General features: G+C 38.4%; 1 pseudogene across 1 annotated transcript; it reads left to right on the forward strand.

Moving 5' to 3' along the window:
• Positions 1-2,020: 2,020 nt before the first annotated feature.
• LOC143857183 (putative inactive beta-glucosidase 33) lies at positions 2,021-13,825 on the forward strand (annotated as a pseudogene). The gene is made up of 13 exons (XR_013238499.1): positions 2,021-2,321; positions 8,175-8,238; positions 8,349-8,407; positions 8,494-8,569; positions 8,762-8,833; positions 9,004-9,089; positions 10,120-10,375; positions 10,563-10,678; positions 10,808-11,028; positions 12,310-12,332; positions 12,421-12,535; positions 12,642-12,747; positions 13,362-13,825. The product of XR_013238499.1 is annotated as a putative inactive beta-glucosidase 33 (transcript).
• Positions 13,826-21,978: the final 8,153 nt, after the last annotated feature.

Below are 21,978 nucleotides of genomic sequence, written 5' to 3' on the forward strand. Positions count from 1 at the left end.
CTGATGAAAACAATATGTAAGTCTTTCCATTGCTTTCAAAAGAAAGGTTGGCTTTTGGTTACCTTTTAAGATTCTTTTCTTACGAGGGAAGCTTTCGGAAGCAAAGCTTACTAGGGAAGCAAAACAATATATAAGTCTTTCCATTGCCTTCAAAAGAAAGGTTGGCTTTGACCTTTCCTACTTAGCCTTAGCCTTAGCCTGAGTGACTCTGTTTTACTTTGGTCAAGTCTTTCTCTAGTGCGCATTTTGTCCTATTCAAAACCTCTTTGGCTATTCTAAGGGGAAATAATATTTCCCCCTTCCCCCTTCTATATAAAATCTCCAACCCCCCCCCCCCCCCCCCCCCCCCCCCCCCCTCCATAACGTTATTCATTAGGTTTTAAAGGCAAAAGAAAAATGTTAAAGGAGTGAATTTATCCTAAAGCAGCGAACCACTCTCACAGAAACCGTTAAAGGGGCGGTATTTTATCCGTTTACGCGGGGGGTGGGTGGGGTGGGGGCAATGCTAATACATGTTTTGCATTTGGTTCTAAGACCTCTTCCTTGGAGATGGATGTCTCCTTATATAGCTTTATCCTCATTACCTCAGGTTCTTCTTGGAGGGAAACTTTTTGGTAACTACTCATGATGGGTTACCTTATTTTCACATCCTCCATAGTTCAGGTGGCCAATATCTATGTTCCCACGACTGGCAACAGACATGTTACGTCTTTAAGTCATTCAAACAGATATTATCATGTTGATTCGGCCCTTTTGGCTGATTGTCTCCTTTAGGGTAAATGTGCCTACTGGATATTTTCAATAACTGCCTCCTTATATCACATTGGGTCATGAATGTTTCCCTATATGTCCATTAAGTGCCATCGTGGCACGTAATTATGTTGTCCCGGTCCACGTGAATGGTCACTCGTTGATCAGGTCATTTATGATTGATTAAACCCAAAATGGTTGTAAACAAACGTAAATAGGTTGTACTCTGAAAATCATCTCCATAGGATGATCCTAGCCCTCTAATATGTAGAGATTTCTCTATGGTGTAGTTTTTCTACAAATTAGAGGGTTAAGATCATCCTATGAAGATGATTTTTGGGGCACAATCTATTTACATTGGCGTCAAACTACTGAATCATTTCCATAGGATGACTTTACAGAGATTTTATATGGGAAAATGATACATTTGCCCCCTTTACTTCCCTGGGCTAGCTACCACCCCTTTGTTATGTAAAAAGAGCAGTTATAAATACACTACAGAGGGGGTGACCTGGGGACGATAGGGGGCTAAATATATCAGTTATAGTGTATGAATGTGAAGTCCAATATTTTCCAAAAAGTTCAATGGACCCACTTGATAGGATGATCCAAACCGTTCAATTGTTGGGCCACAAAGTAAATATATGTTGCGACCCCCGCAGATCAAATCCATTGAATAATCATAACCCTCCCCTCAACAGATTGGAGGGTTAGGGTGATCCTATTGATATGATTTTTGGCACAATCTATTTACATTGGCGTCCAACTACTGAATCATCTTCATAGGAAATGATATATTTGCCACTTTTCTTCCCTTGAGCCTACGCTTGTATTGTAAAAAAAAAAAAAAAGTTATAAATACACTAGAGGGGGTGGCCTGGGGAAGAAAGGGGGTAAATATATCAATTATTATGTATGGACGTGAAGTCCAATATTTTTCAAAAGTTCAATGGGGCCCAGCCCACTTGATAGGATGATCCAAACCGTTCATTTGTTGGGCCACAAAGTAGATGATTTTCGAGGTACAAGTACAACCTGTTTACGTTCTGGTCCAACATTTGAACGGTTTGGAGCATCCTATGACATAGCACTTTTTAAAAAATACTGAACTCCACGTGCACACACCATATAAAATCTCTACCTTTGGAGAGCTGTCTCTAGTTGCCTGTGCAATGCACGTCAACCGGCACCCAAAGAGTAGACTGTAGACTCAATATTCATTAATTAGTCCTTTACCTGTTTGTTTTCTACCTGGCGTGTGTTGGGAGATGGGTAGCACATGGTTGTGGTGTGAGCGAACAAATAATTTGGTGTTTTCTACTTCTTACTTGATTAATTTACTCGTTTCAACAAATAAATAATGGATATGATGGACTTCGTCTCGATGTCCTCCTCATCACACAAGAAATTCCATGAGAGAGATGCAAGGTGAAAGATTAATGGTGAGAGTGTGTCACCTGCTTCTCTTTGTAACAACATCAATAGCTGTAAATTATGGTGGCGTGGTTGGCATAAGCAGAGATGACTTCCCACGGGGCTTTATCTTTGGTGCTGGTTCCTCTGCTTACCAGGTAGGTGCATTAATGCCCTCTCCTTCTCTATGTTTCCTTGTTTCAGACTTCTGCGTAAAGGCTTTTGGAAATAGAAGTCGATTCTATTTGGGACTCTTATTTTATCATAAAGACATAAATTCTAAAGACTCCAAAACAGCTTGGCATCCTATTCATACGACTTTTATGAAAGAGCACAAACGTTATTGGTGTGTACGAGTTGGAGCAAAACAGAACGAAAAAGCTTGGGTCTTTCTGCTCTTTGAGAACAAGAGAAACAGACAAGTGTTTTTTGGATTCTCTCTTGGGAACAACCAAAAGAAGAAGCAAGCCATCTAGGGAGCGTAGTGCTTGGATCCTAGACCGTGTAGAAATTATTACTTGTGTAAACCAGAGAAAGTGTTGGGCTTTTGTAATCCGGTGAGTGCATCTTATAAACCAATTATTTTCCACATTGTGAAATCTTTTGAAGTCTTCTCCCGTGGACGTAGCCACACACACCATGTGGTGAACCACATTAAATCTTGGTGCTCTCGTGTGCTTTATTTTTTATTTGTCTTGCACTTTTATTTATTTGTTCTTGCAAATCTACTTCGGCAACGCTGCGTATTGTTAACAATTAAATCTGGAAACACACTTTCGTGTTCGGATTGTTAACGGGTCACTGCGGAGGACTGTTTTGAGCCCCAATTCCGCAGCAAGTGGTATAAGAGCTTTGGTTCTACAATGGCGGTGACGGTTTCAAGCCAAAGTTTGAAGTGGAAAGATTTGACGCAAAAAACAGTTTTAATTTGTGGCAAGTCAATGTTAGAGATTTGTTGGTTCAACAAGGATTACATACAGCACCGTTATGGTAGGCTAAGAAACATGCAAATATGTCAGATGGTGATTGGGATGATATGGATTTGAAGGCTATGAGCCATATTCGCCTGTCGTTGGGAAAGAATGTCAAATACCATGTCATGTATGAGAAATCTGCGGCGAATATGTGGTTGAAACTTGAGAGTTTGTACATGACAAAATCTCTTACAACCAGGTTGTATTTGAAAAAACAATTATACACCTTGAAGATGAAAGAAGGGACTGAAGTGATAGATCACTTGAATGCCTATAATAAGATCATTTGTCAATTATCGAATATTGATGTGGAAATTGATGATGAAGATAAGGCCTAGATTTTGTTGACTTCTCTACCTCCATCTTATGAACATTTGGTTACAATACTACTCTATGGTAAGGATACCATAGAATTAGAGGAGGTCACTGCTACTCTTCTTTCTAATGAGATGAGAAAGAGGCCTACGGGTGAGAAGCAAGCAGAAAGTTTGGTTGCCAGAGGTAGACCACTGGGAAAAGAGAATGAGAATAATCGAGGCAGGCCTAGGTCAAAATCCAAAACAGGAAAAGGCAAGATAAAGTGTTTTCATTTCCATAAGATTGAGCATATAAAGAAAGACTGCCAAAAACAAAAGGAAGATCAGAGAAGAAGCGTGGAGAGGCTTCTGAACAGGCAATTGTGGCAGAGGAAAACTCAGATGAAGACTACGGCAAGGTGCTCACTGCATCATCAGGTATTGATCGTTATCATGCCTTATGGATCCTTGATATGGGATGTTCTTTTCATATGTGCCCACATAGACATTGGTTCTCTACATATGAGCAGTTGAATGGTGGCTCAGTTTTGATGGGGAATGACAATTCTTACAAGACAGTTGGGATGGGTACAGTGAATATAAAGATGTATGATGGAACCGTTAGAACCTTGACAGGAGTTAGACATGTTTCAGAGCTGAAGAAAAATTTAATTTCTTTGGCTGCTTTAGACACCAGTGGATGTCGGTTTACTGGAGATGGTGGAACTCTGAAGGTTGTAAAGGGTTCTCACGTGGTCGTGAAGGTAAAGATGGTCAAAAATCATCTCTACGAGTTGATAGGAAATACAGTGGTAGGTGGAGCATCCATTTCTACAGAAGAAGATGGTCTGAGTGATTTGACACAGCTTTGGCATATGCGGTTGGGGCATATGAGTCAGCAAGGGTTGAGAGAGCTCAATAAAAGGAATCTACTCAAGGGTGTTAAAAGTTGCAAGTTGAACTTCTGTGGGCATTGCGTATTCGAAAAGCGGTGCAGGGTGAGTTTCAAAACTTCAGTTCATCACAGCAAGGGCAAGTTAGACTATGTGCACTCAGATGCGTGGGGATCAGTCACAGCTGCTTCAAAAGACGGTGCTCTCTATTTTGTGACGTTCGTTGATGATTACTCTAAAAAAGTATGGGTTTACTTTCTACGGAGAAAATCTGAGGTGTTTTCTACATTCAAGCAGTGGAAAACCATGATTGAGAAGCAAGCTGGCAAGAAGGTGAACTGTCTGAGGATAAACAATGGAGGAGAATACAAGTCTTCTGAATTTATCGAGTTCTGCAAGGGCGAATGCATAGTTCGCCACTTTACTACACCAAAAACTCCACAGCAAAATGGAGTTGCAGAACGACTTCACAGGACTCTTCTAGAGAGGGCTCGCAGTATGTTGAACAATGCTAGATTATAGAAAGACTTCTCGGCAGAAGTGGTCAATACAGCATGTTACTTGGTCAACGGGTCACCTTCAACAGCAATTTCTTACAAAACTTCAGAAGAGGTATGGTCTGGTAAACCTAGTGATTATTCTTTTTTAAGAATATTTGGTTGTCCTGCTTATATTCATATTAAAAATGATCAACACTCTAAACTTGACCCAAAATCCAAAAAGTGTGTCTTTCTTGGATATGCAAGTGGGGTCAAGGGATTTAGAGTGTGAGATCCTTCTTCTAACAAGCTAACCATTAGTCGAGATATTGTTTTCGAAAAATCTTCTAAGTTAAAGTCAAATAAGCAGATTGGAGAAGAAGGGAGACAGGACACAAGTGAGACCATTGAGGTGAAGGTTGACACTCCAAGAGAAGTGCATAAAGAAAATATTCAAGTTGAATTTCCTAAAGCAAGACTACCTGAACAGGATCGGCAGATGCACCAGTCTGAATCACAGGTTAGAAAATCTCAAAGAACTCATAAGCCATATGTACGATATGCCTATGAGGATATGTTGGCTTTTGCATTGGTAACAGAAAGTGGAGATCCGATTACATTTCAAGAAGTAGTTGCATGCGAAAACTCAAGTGTTGGGAGGATGAATGGATGAAGAAATGGAATCTCTTCAGAAGAACCAGACTTGGGATTTGGTGGAGTTACCAAAGGGCAAAAGAGCAATTAGGTGCAAAAATGAAGGAAGCTCAGAAAATGGTGGAGAAAAATACAAAGCACGTTTGGTGGCAAAGGATATGCTCAGAAGAAAGGAGTAGACTACAATGAGATACTTTCACCGATAGTGAAGCATACTTCGATCAGAGTATTACTTGCCATGACAACACTATTTGATCTTGAGCTTGAGCAACTTGATGCGAAAACGGCGTTCTTGCACGGGAATCTAGAAGAGAAAATCTACATGCATCAACCAGAAGGTTTCAGGGTAGAAGGAAAGGAAGACCATGTTTGCAAGTTGAAGAAGTCATTGTATGGCTTGAAGCAATCTCCTAGGCAGTGGTACAAGAAGTTTGATACTTTCATGATTGGACAGGGTTTCTACAGAAGTGTATGACTCATGTGTTTATGTCAAAAACCTTGGTAATGGCTCTATCATTATTTTGATCTTATATGTTGATAACATGCTTATAGTTTGTTAAAAGCATGTTAGAAATCAACAAGTTAAAAGCCAGGTTGAGCAAGGAGTTTAAAATGAAGGACCTAGGCACTGCAAGGAAGATTTTGGGTATGGAGATTTGCCGAGACAGGGAAAAGGGAAAGTTGTGGCTATCTCAAAAGAAGTATATTGAGAAGATGCTCTCAAGCTATGAGATGGATACTTTCTTCTAAGTTGTCACCTACTACAGATGAAGAAAGGAGGTATATGTCTCATGTTCCATATGCGAATGCTGTTGGCAGCATGATGTATGCTATGGTCTGTACTAGACCAGATATTGCACAGGCAGTGGGTGTTGTTAGCAGGTACATGGTAGACCTAGAAAAAGAACAATGGCAGGCAGTCAAATGGATACTTCGGTATTTGAAGGGTACGTCGTTCCTTCGGATTTTGTTTGACAAGAGCAGTGTTAGAAAAGGAAATATCATGGGCTATGTGGATTGCGATTATGCTAGAGATTTGGACAAGAGAAGGTCCACTACAGGTTATGCTTTTACGCTTCCTGGGGGACCTGTCAGTTGGAGGTCCACTTTACAGACGACTATAGCTTTGTCTACTACAGAGGCAGAGTATATGGTAGCAACGGAAGCAGTGAAAGAAGCTATATGGCTGAGAGGACTTGTAAGTGAACTTGGGGTAGAGCAAGGAAACACTTGTGTATATTGCGACAACTGGAGTGCATTAGACTTGGCAAAGAATCAAGTTTTTCACGCGAGGACGAAACACATAGATGTGAGGTACCATTTCATTCGAGAGGTCATTGACGGGGATGAAATTTCTTTGGAAAAGGTCGATACAAGGAACAATGACGCGGATATGTTGACTAAGCCTGTGCCGACAAGTTGGGTAGAACTAGCACCCTTCGGGGTGTGGTGGAGAAGAGTTTGTGATGAAAGATATTTACAGGTGGTGGAGGAATCAAATTCAAGACAACGTGGAGAATGTTGAGATTGCCTTGAATTTCAAAGTATTGCACGTGTGTATGTTTCCTTGTTTTTAAGAAACTTCTGGGTAAAGGCTTTTGGAAATAGAAGTCGGTTCTATTTGGGACTCTTATTTTATCATAAAGAGATAAATTCTAAAGACTCCAAAACAGCTTGGCATCCTATGCATACGACTTTTATGAAATAGCACAAACGTTATTGGTGTTTACGACTTGGAGGAAAAGAGAACGAAAAAGCTTGGGTCTTTCGGCTCTTTGAGAACAAGAGAGACAGACAAGTGTTTCTTGGATTCTCTCTTGGGAACAAGCAAAAGAAGAAGCAAGCCATCTAGGGAGCGTAGTGCTTGGATCCTAGACTGTGTAGAAATTATTACTTGTGTAAACCGGAGAAAGCGTTGGGTTTTTGTAATCCGGTGAGTGCATCTTGTAACCCACTTATTTTCCACATAGTGAAATCTTTTGAAGTCTTCCCCGTGGACGTAGCCACACACACTGTGTGGTGAACCACATTAAATTTTGGTGCTCTTGTGTGCTTTATGTTTTGTTTGTCTTGCACTTTTATTTATTTGTTCTTGCAAATCTACTTCGGCAACGCTGCGTATTGTTAACAAGTAAATCCGGAAACACACTTTCGTGTTCAGATTTTAACGGGTCACTGAGGAGGGCTGTTTTGAGCCTCAATTCCGCAACACTTCTTTGTGTGTCAGCGGCAAGAAGAGATAGAGTGAGAGAGAAAAAAGAGAGGGAGAGGGAGAAAGAAGAAAGGGGTTTCTTTTGGGGTTTTTTTCTCGGGTTCCTCTTGTCTTGGGTATTTTCTCAGGATACTCTTATGTACGGTTTCTCTTGTGAACGGTCTTGGCTGAGAGAAGCAAATAAAGCGTTGCGGGTTTGTGGGTTTTGGGTTAATTCATTGTAATCCTTGTATATTATTTTTCTCATGGTGGAAGATCGTGTTCTCGCCCGTGGATGTAGGCCGTTTTGCCAACCCACGTAAAATCTCCGTGTTAATCTTGGGGCTTGTGTTTATCGTTACTTTTCCATTTATTTGCGCACTATCAGATCGGATTTGACCTAATTTTCTCAACAAGTAGGATTGTCCAATTAGACGTTTAACCTGTTGATCTTTTTCATTTTAAAATCTTCTCTTCTGAGATGTTTTTGTGATGAATATGGGTTGGTTTCCGATGGGTTGCAGGTTGAAGGAGCAGCTGCAAAGGATGGAAGGAAACCCAGCGTCTGGGACACTTTTGCCAATGCCGGTCACTCTCTATTCTCTCACTTTCTCTATACACGTCTTCATCTAGTAAGAGAATTCAAATGGGAATACCATAAACTGCCTGAAACAAGCATCTCTTTTGCTTCTTCACAGGAAAAACTTTGGACAAGAGCACAGGAGAAGTTGCTGCGGATCAGTATCATAAGTACAAGGTTAAAAAAATGAAGCTTAATTGTTGATTTCCTATATGAGAAGAAAAATCAGGTCTCAAAAGAATTCTTGGTATTAATGATGGCAGGATGATGTGAAGCTCATGCATGAGACGGGTTTGGATGCCTATAGATTTTCCATATCCTGGTCCAGGCTTACTCCTGGTATGGACTGTTAAAAGTGGTTTAGATTTATAAATGGATTTTCTAAAATACCCTTTATTTTGTTAGGATTGACGTACGTGTAAATTGTTTCCAACATGAAGCTGGTAGTTCTACAGTAAAAAATTAACTCTCAATTCATAGAAACTTAGTTGAATTTCCCATTTGATCTTTTCCATGCCAATTTACTTGCAGATGGGAATGGAGCTGTCAATCCCAAAGGCTTGCAGTACTACAGTAATCTCATCAATGAACTTATCATCCATGGTACTCGTAGCAGCATTGCTCTTAGCTCGTTATCTTCATTACAGCATGTCTCTGCCCCAGTTTCAACATTGGAATTTTATCATTATCAAATATGCATTTAGTTCCCACTTGATTGAAATTCTGTCTCCCTGAAGTAACACTGGTAGAACTTGTGTCCCCTGATTTTACAGGAATTGAGGCTCATGTTACGCTGAATCATTTTGATCTTCCCCAAGCGCTAGAAGATGAATACGGAGGATATGAGCCCAAAGTTTATGTAAGTAATCTGCTGCCTCTTCCGTAAATCTTGGGATTTACTGAACTAGTACTCTTCTAAAATCCCTGTTGAGAATCACAGTAAGATTGAATTGGAGATTGTGAAATAACCCAAACTGATTGAAACATCTTTGCACGAAGATGAAAGAGAACACTGTTGGAAGCTGACAAAAATCCAATACAAACAGGAGAAATTGTAGAAGTCCTGAATTGCCAACATGCTGCCTCGCTAGAACCTTAGCCCCGATAGGTGGGAGCCGGCCTTCCTTCTCTCTCCAACTTCCAACTTTGGCACACATCACCTTCCCAACTTATCCCATCATCTTGCATTGCCCCTAGTGGTTCTAGTTTCAATTCTTAATCCTCACTTAGTCTCCTAAACAGATTCCAACCGCCCAACACTAGATTGGTGGTGAGCAATGTTTTAAAAATTGGAATCAAATCGTAAATCGTAATAAGTGTATTGTATGGGATTGAGCCTCTAGCTCAATGGTCAAGGCCTTGTTCTTCGACCCGGAGGTCGGAGTTCCAATTCCAGCTTACCTACCAAAAAAAAAGGTTCAAATCGTATAATAATCCGTAACATTCATTCATATACACATAAAATAATAAACAAACAATATACAATAATAAAATGACTAGTTATTCGTTTCACAACAAAATCCATTAATTTAAATAGGAACTACTATGATTAGTTATTCCATATCATTAAATAGTTGGGGCAATGCAAGATGATGGAATGGGAACTAAAAGAAAAAAAAAATTGTATTCAATCCCAGCCAGATGGTTTGATGAAATTGAAATCCACATTACATCAAATTGAGAAATAGAAACACCAACGGAAACCATCTAAAAATCCAGAGAAGCTACAAGTCCTCACTAATTTCTGATGCATTTTGCATCATTTGGGGACTTGTTTGTTACATCCCAAAAAATTGAATTACATCAAACAAAAGATTCATGGCCGTTTGGCTTGCTTATTGTTCATAGCCTTTGTGCTGCTGCTGATGCTGTTTGTCGTTCTGTTGCAGCAAGGACTTCACAGCATATGCAGATATTTGTTTCAAAGAATTTGGGGATAGGGTGAGGTCGTGGAGCACTTTTAATGAACCCAACATACTAACTGTAACTGGTTATGATACGGGAATCTCTCCACCAGGACGATGCTCTTATCCTTTTGGCCGCAATTGCACAGAGGGGAACTCATCAACAGAAGTATATACTTCTGCTCATAATATCTTATTAGCACATGCAGCAGCGGTCCAACTATATAGAGAAAAATACCAGGTTCGAAAATGTCATTCATCTCTTTTTCCTAGCCATCTTATGACCCAGTAGTTTTGCTTCTACAACTTCATGTTGCAATATTCGATTTAGACATTTCGGCAGTTTAGAAGATACAGAGGCACTTGGTGTTCCGTATTCTCCTTTAAATTTTCAAGATAGATTTTAATGAGAAATGTTCTATATATAGGTAAAGCAAAAGGGCTGCATAGGAATTACGCTTTTGGGTTCTTGGTTTGAACCACTCACAGACTCATCAAAGGACATTGCTGCGACACAAAGATGGCTCACTTTTCAAATTGGCTGGTGAGTACAACAGTCATGAACCATAGATTTTATTCTTTCCTTTTTCTTTTTTGATGAAACACAGATATTGAACCGATAATAATGCATAAAATCTGTTACTTATATATGTTGTCTAATTTATTGGACCAGGTTTTTGGATCCACTTGTTTACGGGGACTATCCTGACACTATGAGAATGATCGTAGGATCTCGATTGCCATCATTTAGTGAGGATGAATCAAAAATGTTGAAGGGATCATTTGATTTTATCGGTTTGAATCACTATAATGTATTCTATGCACAAGATGCACCTGCTGACCCAGATAAGAGAGACATAGACTATGTTATGGATATCTCTGCTAGGTTATCATGTAAGTTGTCATGGATCCCTCAATAGATCTTCTCTTTTGTGAAGCACACTATCATAGATTTGAAAACTGGTAGTTCAAACTTAAGAATATAGTTGCACCAGTTCTAAACGTAGGTTGCTGCCCATGTCAGGATCCTGTGAGAGGCTTTAGGTCCTAAAATAGCTTATTTCTGTACTTTTTGTTGCAACCTCTGGTAACTGAGTTTGGGATCTGGTTATCGATTTATAATTCTGAATGATTCTACCCTTTGCATGAAATCAGAAGGTAATATTATCTATTTTGTATCCATACCTTCAAAGATATTTGAACTAATCTTGGATTATCTAACCTGGACTTGGACATAACGACAAGGAAACTAGTTCCATAGTAGGGTACACTTTCAAGTGGAACATGAAATAGAGATGAGGTTTTCGAAATTATTATTCTTTCTTTTCTTCAAGGAGTCATGTCACTCATTTTTTTCTGGAATTTAAATCTTATAAGGAGATGAACAAGTTTTTGTAATGTCCTTTTTTACAGAATCTTTCTTGCCTCTCCAGGCATTTTGGTTGTTGTTTGAAGCCTTTTTTTTAATTTCCCTTTCTGACATCGTCCTGCTTTCTCACATTCATTCCAGACGTTATCAAGCATGCATCCCCATAATATTAACTATGGACTCATGAATCCAATTTGTTTGGATTTTTATTTTTGATTCAGCATCACAGCATATCATTCCTAAATTATGCAGTGTTTCATATTTTAATGTGATAGTACTGTTGCAGGAAATTTTTGATGCTTTATTCATCATCAAACCATAATTCTTAATTTCTTGATGTTTCTCAGTTTAATATAAAAATATAGTTGCAGGAAATGTTTAATTTCTATTTTGTGGACCAGGAAATGTTGCTCAGATTTTCGGAGAAAAATAGAAGGGGAGTGATAAATCGACTCCCAAATATCTTAAATCGACCCCCCATGTGTCTTTCTCTCTCCTCGGAGAAAGACACATGGGGGGGTCAATTTAAGATATTTGGGAGTCGATTTATCACTGCCCAAACAGAATCATATTTCTCGGAGTCTTTGTTTTTTTGTTAATTACAAACATCCAAACATGCTGAAATAAACTTTATGAGTTCCTTTTGTCAACGCACTACTCGAGTTTTTAAGTTTCAATAAATGTCTTTTCTTTCCTTTTTCTTTTCCCCATTGAGAATATAACTAGGTGGATTGAATGGATTGTTTTCAGGACATTATCAGATTAGATAGCAAACTGATTGAAAACCATGTTTGTTTTTTATGTAGTTATGGATGGGTTGCCTGGGGAGGTAAGATAATTAGAAACCAATGATTACTATGCAGCTGTGTTTCTTTGAATTTAGGTTGACAGACTGACGAAACTAAATTCATGTCCAGGATTTTAGCAACCTGAAAGACTTTCAGCTGCCTGTAACTCCATGGGCTATGCAAAGATTGCTGGAGTACGTAAAACTGCACTACAAAAATCCTGCAGTCGAAATCCATGAAAACGGTAACATGCAAAAAATGTTGAGAATATAAACAGACTCATAGTGACACTGAAACTGCCCTACAGTAAAGTTAAATATGATCATGATTAAGATTATTATGGTAATCAGGATATATGGAGTTTATCAACTCATCTGCTCTTTCCAATTCCCATGATGATGCTGAGCGAGCTGACTACTTACGAGCATACATTGAAGGCTTGCTTCCGTCCATTAGGTATTTTCATCCTTATTCTAGATCTCCAATAATATTCTAGGAACACCAGATCGAATTGTTGTGAATTTGTTTTTCCAGAAAAGTTGGACTAGATTAAGGCAGTGCTTTGTTTCAATACTTTGATTTTGTTTTTTAATTACTTCTATTGAAATTGGTTTCTACTAGAATTCATCTGAAAACTAGGTAACATAGATTGAACCGGTAGCCATCTCCTTATAAACAGTAGTATAAGAAAATACAATCTGTGCAATAGTAGAAGTGTAACTTGGAAGAAGCATTTAAAGAATGTCTATTAAATTTCGAGCTCTTTGTATGATAGTGGAAACACTATTGTACTTTTCCAGCTTCTTTTATGCCCTCTGTTATACTTCAAATGCACAATTATACAAACATCTGAATTACTACTGAAAGAAATGAATGCATGAAACAATTTCAGGCAATCTTCAAACATGATATGCTTTCCATGACTGAACTGTTCTAGACAAATCACAGTATACCATTTGGATCATAGCAAACCACTATCATTTTTCATTCACACAAAAAGAAAGGCAGAATTAGTTGTTAATTACTGTTGTCCAACTCTTAGTTGTTTCTGAATGGAAATTTATGTGCAGGAATGGATCAAATGTCAGAGCTTACTTTGTTTGGTCCTTTGTGGATTGTTTTGAGCTACTTTTTGGATACAGTGCTCGTTACGGTCTCTATGGAGTCGACTTCCATGACAAGGATCGTAAGAGGTACCCCAGGCTGTCTGCTCACTGGTATTCCAGTTTCCTTGAAAATACTAGACTGGATACGAGAAAATCCAGTTACTTATACAGTTCCTAAACATTTCAACTGTTTTTTTTCTGTCAAGTTAACACCTTAGAAGTACCTACCCCTTGGACATGTTTCTTTATAACATATTATGTACTGTGCACAATGTCCTGACCTCTACATGCATCATGGGTCCTTAATTTCTACATGGAATGATGAAAATACTGAGGTCATGTTGTGGGTGCCGGCCAGTAGTTGAGAGGACAGAATGCTGAAAAAAGAAAGTGCTACATTGCTTGATGCTTATGCTATTTGTTGATGCTGCTCATATTGGCACTACCATGATTTGATAACGGCTATTCTTTGATAATGGCAGAACTCATGTTGTTGTTTCTTTTCTAATTGGCTATGTTACAGATCTGATATTCTGTAATGGCAGATCTGAGATCTAAGTTCAGAAATTCTAGAGGAAACAAGGAGAAGAAGAGTAGAAAACAGAGGGAGAGAAAGAGGAAGAGAGAGATAGATAGGAAAAGAAGGGAATTATCATTCATTGCTTTTCTGTTAGTGTTTACTCCAATAAAAGGAATACGTCACTATCAGGTTGTTACACTATTCAGATCTCCGGACTAATGACTCTATCATCACTTAATCTGGTTCATCACGTAATCTCCCATCCACATGGGTTTGCGCTGGGCCTTTCTTCCACTGATAACTACTTGATCCCCATTCATTTCTTCTATTCCTTGATTTGATTCTGGTTCACTTGTCAGCCCTGGATCTAAGGATGTATCACTGGTGTGAGCACAGAATTATTCGATAATCTCGCCTTGATACTAGTGAAGATTGCGGATGTCAGTGATCAGAAGTGCAGAGGTGAGATCAGGAGAGATTGATTATGCTTGTTTTCTCATGAAAACTAGATGTTCTCTCATGGCAATGTATTTCACAAGCCATATTTAAATTTTCCCTTGTAGGAAGAAAATTCCAGTTGGTTGATGTGCTTGTGCTCATCAGCATACATGTAGATTACCAAATATCTCTCTCTTAGAACCTATCTTTCAGGTCAAATTGTTTTGAGATCAAGGGTCCGATCAATACTCCTTATCTCTACAAATAGCAAACTGCCATCTAAGTAACCACACTCTCACTAGTATTTTGTCCAACCACCTGATCAGTCATCCACATTACGCTGGTTCATCAGCTAATATGGCATGACTCATCGTCACCCATAAATCCTAAATGCACATGCCATATTTGATAGAGACACCCTATTTAGAAAATTAAAATTTATACAAAATCCCCCCCCTGCTGATGGATAAAATCCACCCCCACCCCCACTTTATTCGTTAGGTTTTAAAGGCACAAATATTTGCCTCGAGAATTTCTCGGCAAGTGTATATCTTGGGATGGGATTTGCTAGACTTCATGTTGCATGTTCCACATCGGCTCACTTTTCAGCAGATTTTGTCTTCAATCATGATGTGGCTACTCTCACATGCAACATGCCATCTACGAAATGCCTCTGCGATGGACACTAGCTGTTGGAAAATTAGATAATGGATCTGATTTATGGTTTATTCGAACCCAAAAAATCTGCAACTTGAAATGAAAAAACTCTTTCTGTTTGGAAATCAGAAATAAAATAGAACTTATCTGTTTGGTTGAAAACCCTTTGGAAATCGGATTGAAAAGAATAAGGCTGAGTCGTGCCACTGGTCACTCTCCTTAAGAATCGTATCCGCCCCCTACCGGTGCAACCGGGATTTGCGAACCGACGCTCCAAGATAAAACAACCGAAATTGGCCCCAGTCCACGTGCGCTCGCTGACTGGTCCACCCAGAATCACCAACGGAACTGTGCTCAGAATGAACGGAACGAAGGAGGAGGAAGAACAGAACAGAAAGCCTTGAGTTATAAATTTCAGAATGTGCAAAAACGTCTGTGTAATTTCTGTGCCCAAAACAATCTGTCTCGTCCCCTTTTATAGACCTGAAAGTGTTTGTTGGGGAGAGCCACCATTAAAACACACCCTTAAAGGCCAGTAACTTTTTTCTCCCAACAGTCATTTTTGTGACCGTTGAGATTTTAAACGGGTCTTTGCAATTAAGGTGGTGTGTCCATATCAAAACCAAAGGGTAAAAATCAAAACGGTTTTTTACAATAAAAATAATCTTTTCATTTAAACCCAAACCCAAACCCGGACCCGGACCTCGGACCTCGAACCACGGGCCCCGGCCCTGCGCGGCGAGGCGAGGTGCGCGCACGCGTGTGTTTTTTACACATGGGCTTGTGCTCTTCTAAAAGCCCAAGACCCAACAAATTCTAAAGCCCCTTGAAGGCTCAAGCCTTTCTCCAACTCTCCATCTTATATGGATGAGAAAATTTCTCTCAAGCTCCTATGTGGGACTATTTATTTTGACTTGGTTTAGAGAGCACAACGTTCACACACACATCAAGGTCTTGGGTTCAAGTCCCCATTCATGCAATTGATTCTAGTTTTCAAAGAAAGAGGGGGAGAACTTTAATTTGAATCTTCCCTCCAAATTTTAAACACAAAGCAAAAGCATCTTTGACTTTTCTATTTAAAATATTTGAAATTGTCCAACAATCCCCCACAAGATTCAAAATACACTTACAGTTTTGAAAACGGAAGTATATGAGCACATTAGAATAATAGAGCGGGTTCATACCGGTGTCTTTTGGACTTCAACCGATATTTAGGATAAACAGATTACGTTACCGAGTACGGATAGAGTTAGAATCCTTCAACCTTTTCTCGTAGGTGTAACTGACTAACCTGTCACCCACACCCTACCATCGATTCCTTGGTGATTCAATCACAGTTTTGGAACATTTTGGCCTTGTTCCCCTCTTGGTTCTCATGAATGTTCTAGAGAATTACTCGTTAAATTCTCATAGGGAGGCGGCCTTACTTCCACATTCACTTAGGTCAGTCATCAAGTATGCACTGCAAATAACATACCACTCAATATAGGTTATGAACTGATTAAGAGCCTATAACTCATCCTTTCTCATTTGCAGTGAACACTATCTTCCAACATTTTGCATCTAGGAGTAGGGGGTGATAGTGTTAACAAACCATCCGGTGACTTGTTAGTACCCATTGAACCAAATTTCAGGGATCTCCTTTCACATTGGTTGGGTGTCCATCACTAATGGTTCATGCCACGAGCTTTAACTCCATTCCTTGCGACGCCTCATAAACCACCTTGTTTATCTGTGGCTTTGTCAGAGGATCTGCCAGATTCCTCTCCGACCTTACAAAGTCGAGTGTTATTGTTCCCTCACTCAAGTATTGCTTTACCAAATTATGCCTCAGGCGAATATGCCTTCTTTTGCCATTATAGGTCTTATTTTTTGCCTTGGCTAAAGCAGCTTGGCAGTCACAGTGTAGAAACACCGAGGGAACTGGCCTTGGCCATAAAGGCACATCTGCCATAAAATTCCGGAGTCATTCGGCTTCAGCTCCTGCTAGGGCTAAGGCTATAAATTCCGCTTCCATAGTGGAACTTGTACTACATGTTTGTTTAACCGATTTTCAAGAAATCGCACCACCACCAAGGGAGAATACATATCCACTAGTAGATACTGAATCTCTTGAATCAGAGATCCAATTCGCATCACTATAGCCTTCTAAGATAGCAGGAAGCCCCCTAAAATGCAGTCCAAAGTTCATTGTACCTTTTAAGTACCTCAACAACCTAGTCAAAGCCCGCCAGTGTTCATGTCCTGGTCTATGTGTGTGTTGACTGAGTTTTCCAACTGCTAGTGCAATGTCAGGTCTAGTACAGTTCATTAAATATGACACTGAACATATAATACTTGAGTATTCCTTTTGGGATACCAACTCACCTTTGTTTTTCTTTAGGTGAACCTGACAATCTAAAGGTGTCTTTGCAGGTGAACTATCATATTGTCCAAACTTCATAAGAATGTTCTCTACATAGTGAGACTAAGACAATATTATTTCATTTTATTTTCTAATGATTTTCATTCCTATAATTACATCAGCTTCACCCATATCTTTGGTTTCAAAGTTTGACATTAAAAATCTCTTAGTAGATTTAACTATGTCCAAACTAGTACCCATAATCAGTATATCATCTATATATACACACAAAATTACACCTTCATCACCATTAAACTTACTATAAACACATTTATCAGATTCATTTATCATATAGCCATTTGTAATTAAGACACTATCAAATTTGTCATTTCATTGTTTAGGTGCTTGTTTCAAGCCATACAGTGACTTAATTAATTTACAAACTTTATTTTCATGTCCAGTTACAATGAATCCTTCAGGTTGTTTACTGTAGATTTCTTCATCTAAATCTCCATTTAAGAAAGCTGTTTTTACATCCATTTGATGTATTACCAATTTATGAATAGAAGTTATAGCTAATAATATCCTAATGGTGGACAACCTAGCAACAGGAGAATAAGTATCAAAGTAGTCTATCTCCTTCTTCTGTCTAAAGCCTTCAGCTACTAGCCTTGTTTTATACTTATCAATTGTCCCATCAGGTCTTAGCTTCTGTTTAAATATCCACTGCTATCTAGTGCTTTAGTTCTAAGAGGAAGGTCCACTAGTTCCCAAGTGTGATTTTCTATTATGGAGTCTAGTTCACTTTTTATAGCTTCTTTCCAGAATACAGCATCTGGAGAAGTTACAGCTTCAGTATAAGTTACAGGATCTTTATCTATTAGATAGATGAACATCCCATCTCCTAGATTTTTTTCTTTCCTTTGTCTTTTACTTTTTCTGAGTTCTTGAAACTCAGGGTCCAATTTTTTTTCAGTTTCAGTTTGATTTCTTGAAAAATTATTAGGTTCTTTAGGAATTTCTTTCTTTATAGGGAAGTGATGTTCAAAGAACTCAACATCCCTAGATTCAATTATGGTGTTATATTCTAGGATATTTTCAACTGATTTCAAAACCAGAAATCTATAGGTAGTACTATTTTGAGCATATCCTATGAATACATAGTCACAAGTTTTAGGTCATAGTTTTCTTTTCTTAGGTTCAGGTATTCCAACCTTAGCCAAGTAACCCCGAACTCTTAAGTGAGATAAACTAGGCATCTTGTTATGCCATAAATCATATGGTATTTGACCCTTCTTCTTTGGAGGTATCATGTTATATATATAACACGCCGACAGAAGTGCTTCCCCCCACAAGTTTAAAGGTAAATCAGAACTTATTAACATAGCATTGAACATACCATTTAAGGTTCTGTTCATCCGTTCTGCTATACCATTTGATTCAGGTTGATATGGGGCTATGGTTTCATGGATAATACCATTATCATCACAGAACTTAGTTATAGAGTATTCTGTTCCTCTATCTGTTCTAAGTCTTTTAATTCTTTTATCTAACTGATTTTCCACTTCTTTTTATATTTGATAAAGGCTTCTTCAGCCTCATCTTTAGATCTAAGAATGTATACTTTAGTGTACCTAGAGTAGTCATCTATAAAGGTTACATAGTACCTTTTACCTCCTCTAGATTCAAGATTTCTAAAGTCAGCTAGATCACTATGAATTAGCTCTAATAATTCAGTTTTTCTTTCAACACTAAAGTGAGGTTTCTTAGTGAATTTTGCTTCAACACAAATTTCACATTTTTCTTTACTAGGTTCAATCTTTTCATTTATTAAATCTAAGTTGCAAAGTCTTTTAATATAAGGTGCATTTCTATGGCCTAGTTTACCATGCCATATATCAAAAGATTCAACTATGTAAGCAGAAGAAGATGGTTTTTCATTCATAATTTCAAGTACATTCAGTACAAACAAACCATTGGCATTATAGCCATTTCTTACAAATACATTAGTTTTACTAAGGATCGCCTTGTCTGCTTCAAAAGTGAGCTTCAGTCCATTTTTGTTGAGGAGCGCGCCAGACACCAAGTTCCGCCGTATATCCGGAACATACAGCACTTCTTGCAATGCAAGTATCTTTCCTGAAGTTAACTTCAGAAGGATCTTGCCTTTGCCCATGACTTTCGAGGTCTGTGAGTTGCCCATATAGACCTGATCTCCTCCATCAACTGTAGTGAAGTTGTAGAAGGAACTTCGGTCTCCACATATGTGCTTGGTAGCACCTGTATCCAGCACCCACTCTTTTGGATTTTCCACCAAGTTCACCTCAGTCACAACTGCTGCAATCATATCTGCCTCGGTTAGATTAACCTTAGCACTGGATGAACCAGTCTTTCGGTGTCGACAATCCTTCTTGTAGTGTCCGGGTTTCCCACATTCAAAACAGACTCCTTTCTTCTTAGGTCCAGATTTCTTGAAGTTCTTATCCTTCTTCGGTTTCAGATTCTTAGATCCATCATTCTTGGTTTCAACAATGTTTGCCTTAGAGGTGTACTCTTTGGCCTTTAGTTGCTTATCCTTAAGTCTGTTTTTCTCTTCAATTTTAACCCGAACAACCACTTGGTATAAGGTCCATTCATTTGTCTTGTGTTTCATTCCGATTTTAAAATATTTCCAAGACAAAGGCAATTTCTCAATGGGAGAACCAGCCACGAATGTATCAGGTAATTTCATACCTTCCTTAGCTAATTCACCAATAATAAACTGATACTCATCTATTTGGGCAGAAATAGGTTTTCCATCTTCCATAGTAAAGTCTAAAAAATTTCCTATCACATATTTTCTATTTCCAGTATCCTCTAATTCATATTTAGTTACTATGGCATTCCAAAGATCAACAGCATGCTCATAGGAAAAATAGATATTATAAAGTTCATTTGACAAACCATTCAACAAATGATTTTTGTAGATATAATCTGCATTATCCCAATCAGCAGTTTCTTCATTTGGTTTTGGTTGGGTAAGGACAAAAGTAACACCAATTTGTTGCAAAGCAAACAAGATCTGTTGTTTCCACCTTTTGTAATTCAAACCAGTTAGTCGTTCGATTTTGGAAAAATCAGGAACAATATTGAGAATTCTGTTCCCAACAGGTGTTCGAACGACAGAATTTGGATTGGAATTCTCACCAGAGATGGGAAGAACAGAAATTGGGTTTGGATTATCAGAAGCCATAAGATCAGATCTGTTTTGTTACGATTCTTAAGACTTTTGGAAAATTAGATAATGGATCTGATCTATGGTTTATTCGAACCCAAAAAATCTGCAACTTGAAATGAAAAAACTCTTTCTGTTTGGAAATCAGAAATAAAATAGAACTTATCTGTTTGGTTGAAAACCCTTTGGAAATCGGATTGAAAAGAATAAGGCTGAGTCGTGCCACTGGTCACTTTCCTTAAGAATCGTATCCGCCCCCTACCAGTGCAACCGGGATTTGCACGGAACGAAGGAGGAAGAAGAACAGAACAGAAAGCCTTGAGTTATAAATTTCAGAATGTGCAAAAACGTCTGTGTAATTTCTGTGTCCAAAACAATCTGTCTCGTCCCCTTTAATAGACCTGAAAGTGTCTGTTGGAGAGAGCCACCATTAAAACACACCTTTAAAGGCGAGTAACCAAAGGGTAAAAATCAAAACGGTTTTTTGCAATAAAAATAACCTTTTCATTTAAACCCAAACCCAAACCCAACCTCGGACCTCGGGCCACGGCCCGGCCCGGCGTGTGTTTTTAACACATGGGCTTGTGCTATTCTAAAAGCCCAAGACCCAACAAATTCTAAAGCCCCTTGAAGGCTCAAGCCTTTCTCCAACTCTCCATCTTATATGGATGAGAAAATTTCTCTCAAGCTCCTATGTGGGACTATTTATTTTGCCTTGGTTTAGAGAGCACAACGTTCACACACACATCAAGGTCTTGGGTTCAAGTCCTCATTCATGCAATTGATTCTAGTTTTCAAAGAAAGAGGGGGAAAACTTTAATTTGAATCTTTCCTCCAAATTTTAAACACAAAGCAAAAGTATCTTTGACTTTTCTATTTAAAATATTTGAAATTGTCCAATACTAGCAAATCTTTTTACATTTTTTTTTCGTTACTTTCAGATTTCTATTGGGAAAAACTAAAAAAATTATTTAAAATTATATAAAATATATAATTTAAGAAAAATTATAAAATAAAAACTATTGTAAAAACATCACAATATTATTGTCATATTATCACTATATTTTCATAATAAACGATAAAAAATAAAAATACTGGAATTTTTCTTTAAAATATCTAGATTATTTCAGGATTTCTGTCATTTTAACAAAATGTCGCAATAAAATTGCAATATTTTGAAAAGGGAAAATATATTGTGGGTACGATCGTATTAATCAAGTATTCAGTTATGTTACACCGAGTCAATTAACTAAGATTTGCTTTAGGCTTGTTTTCGCTCGCATCAGACTCCATGGTGTTGAAAAACAACCATTTATAAAAGTTCACAGCCATAGGAAGTAGAAATTTGTATCCTAAATCCAATTTGTAATAGGGCCCGGGGCTTGGGTTTTGGAATAAGAGTTTGAGC

Source organism: Tasmannia lanceolata, unplaced genomic scaffold (assembly GCF_043159265.1).
Source record: "Tasmannia lanceolata isolate RefF3 unplaced genomic scaffold, GAP_Taslan_0.1 ptg000024l, whole genome shotgun sequence".
NCBI lineage: Eukaryota > Viridiplantae > Streptophyta > Magnoliopsida > Canellales > Winteraceae > Tasmannia > Tasmannia lanceolata.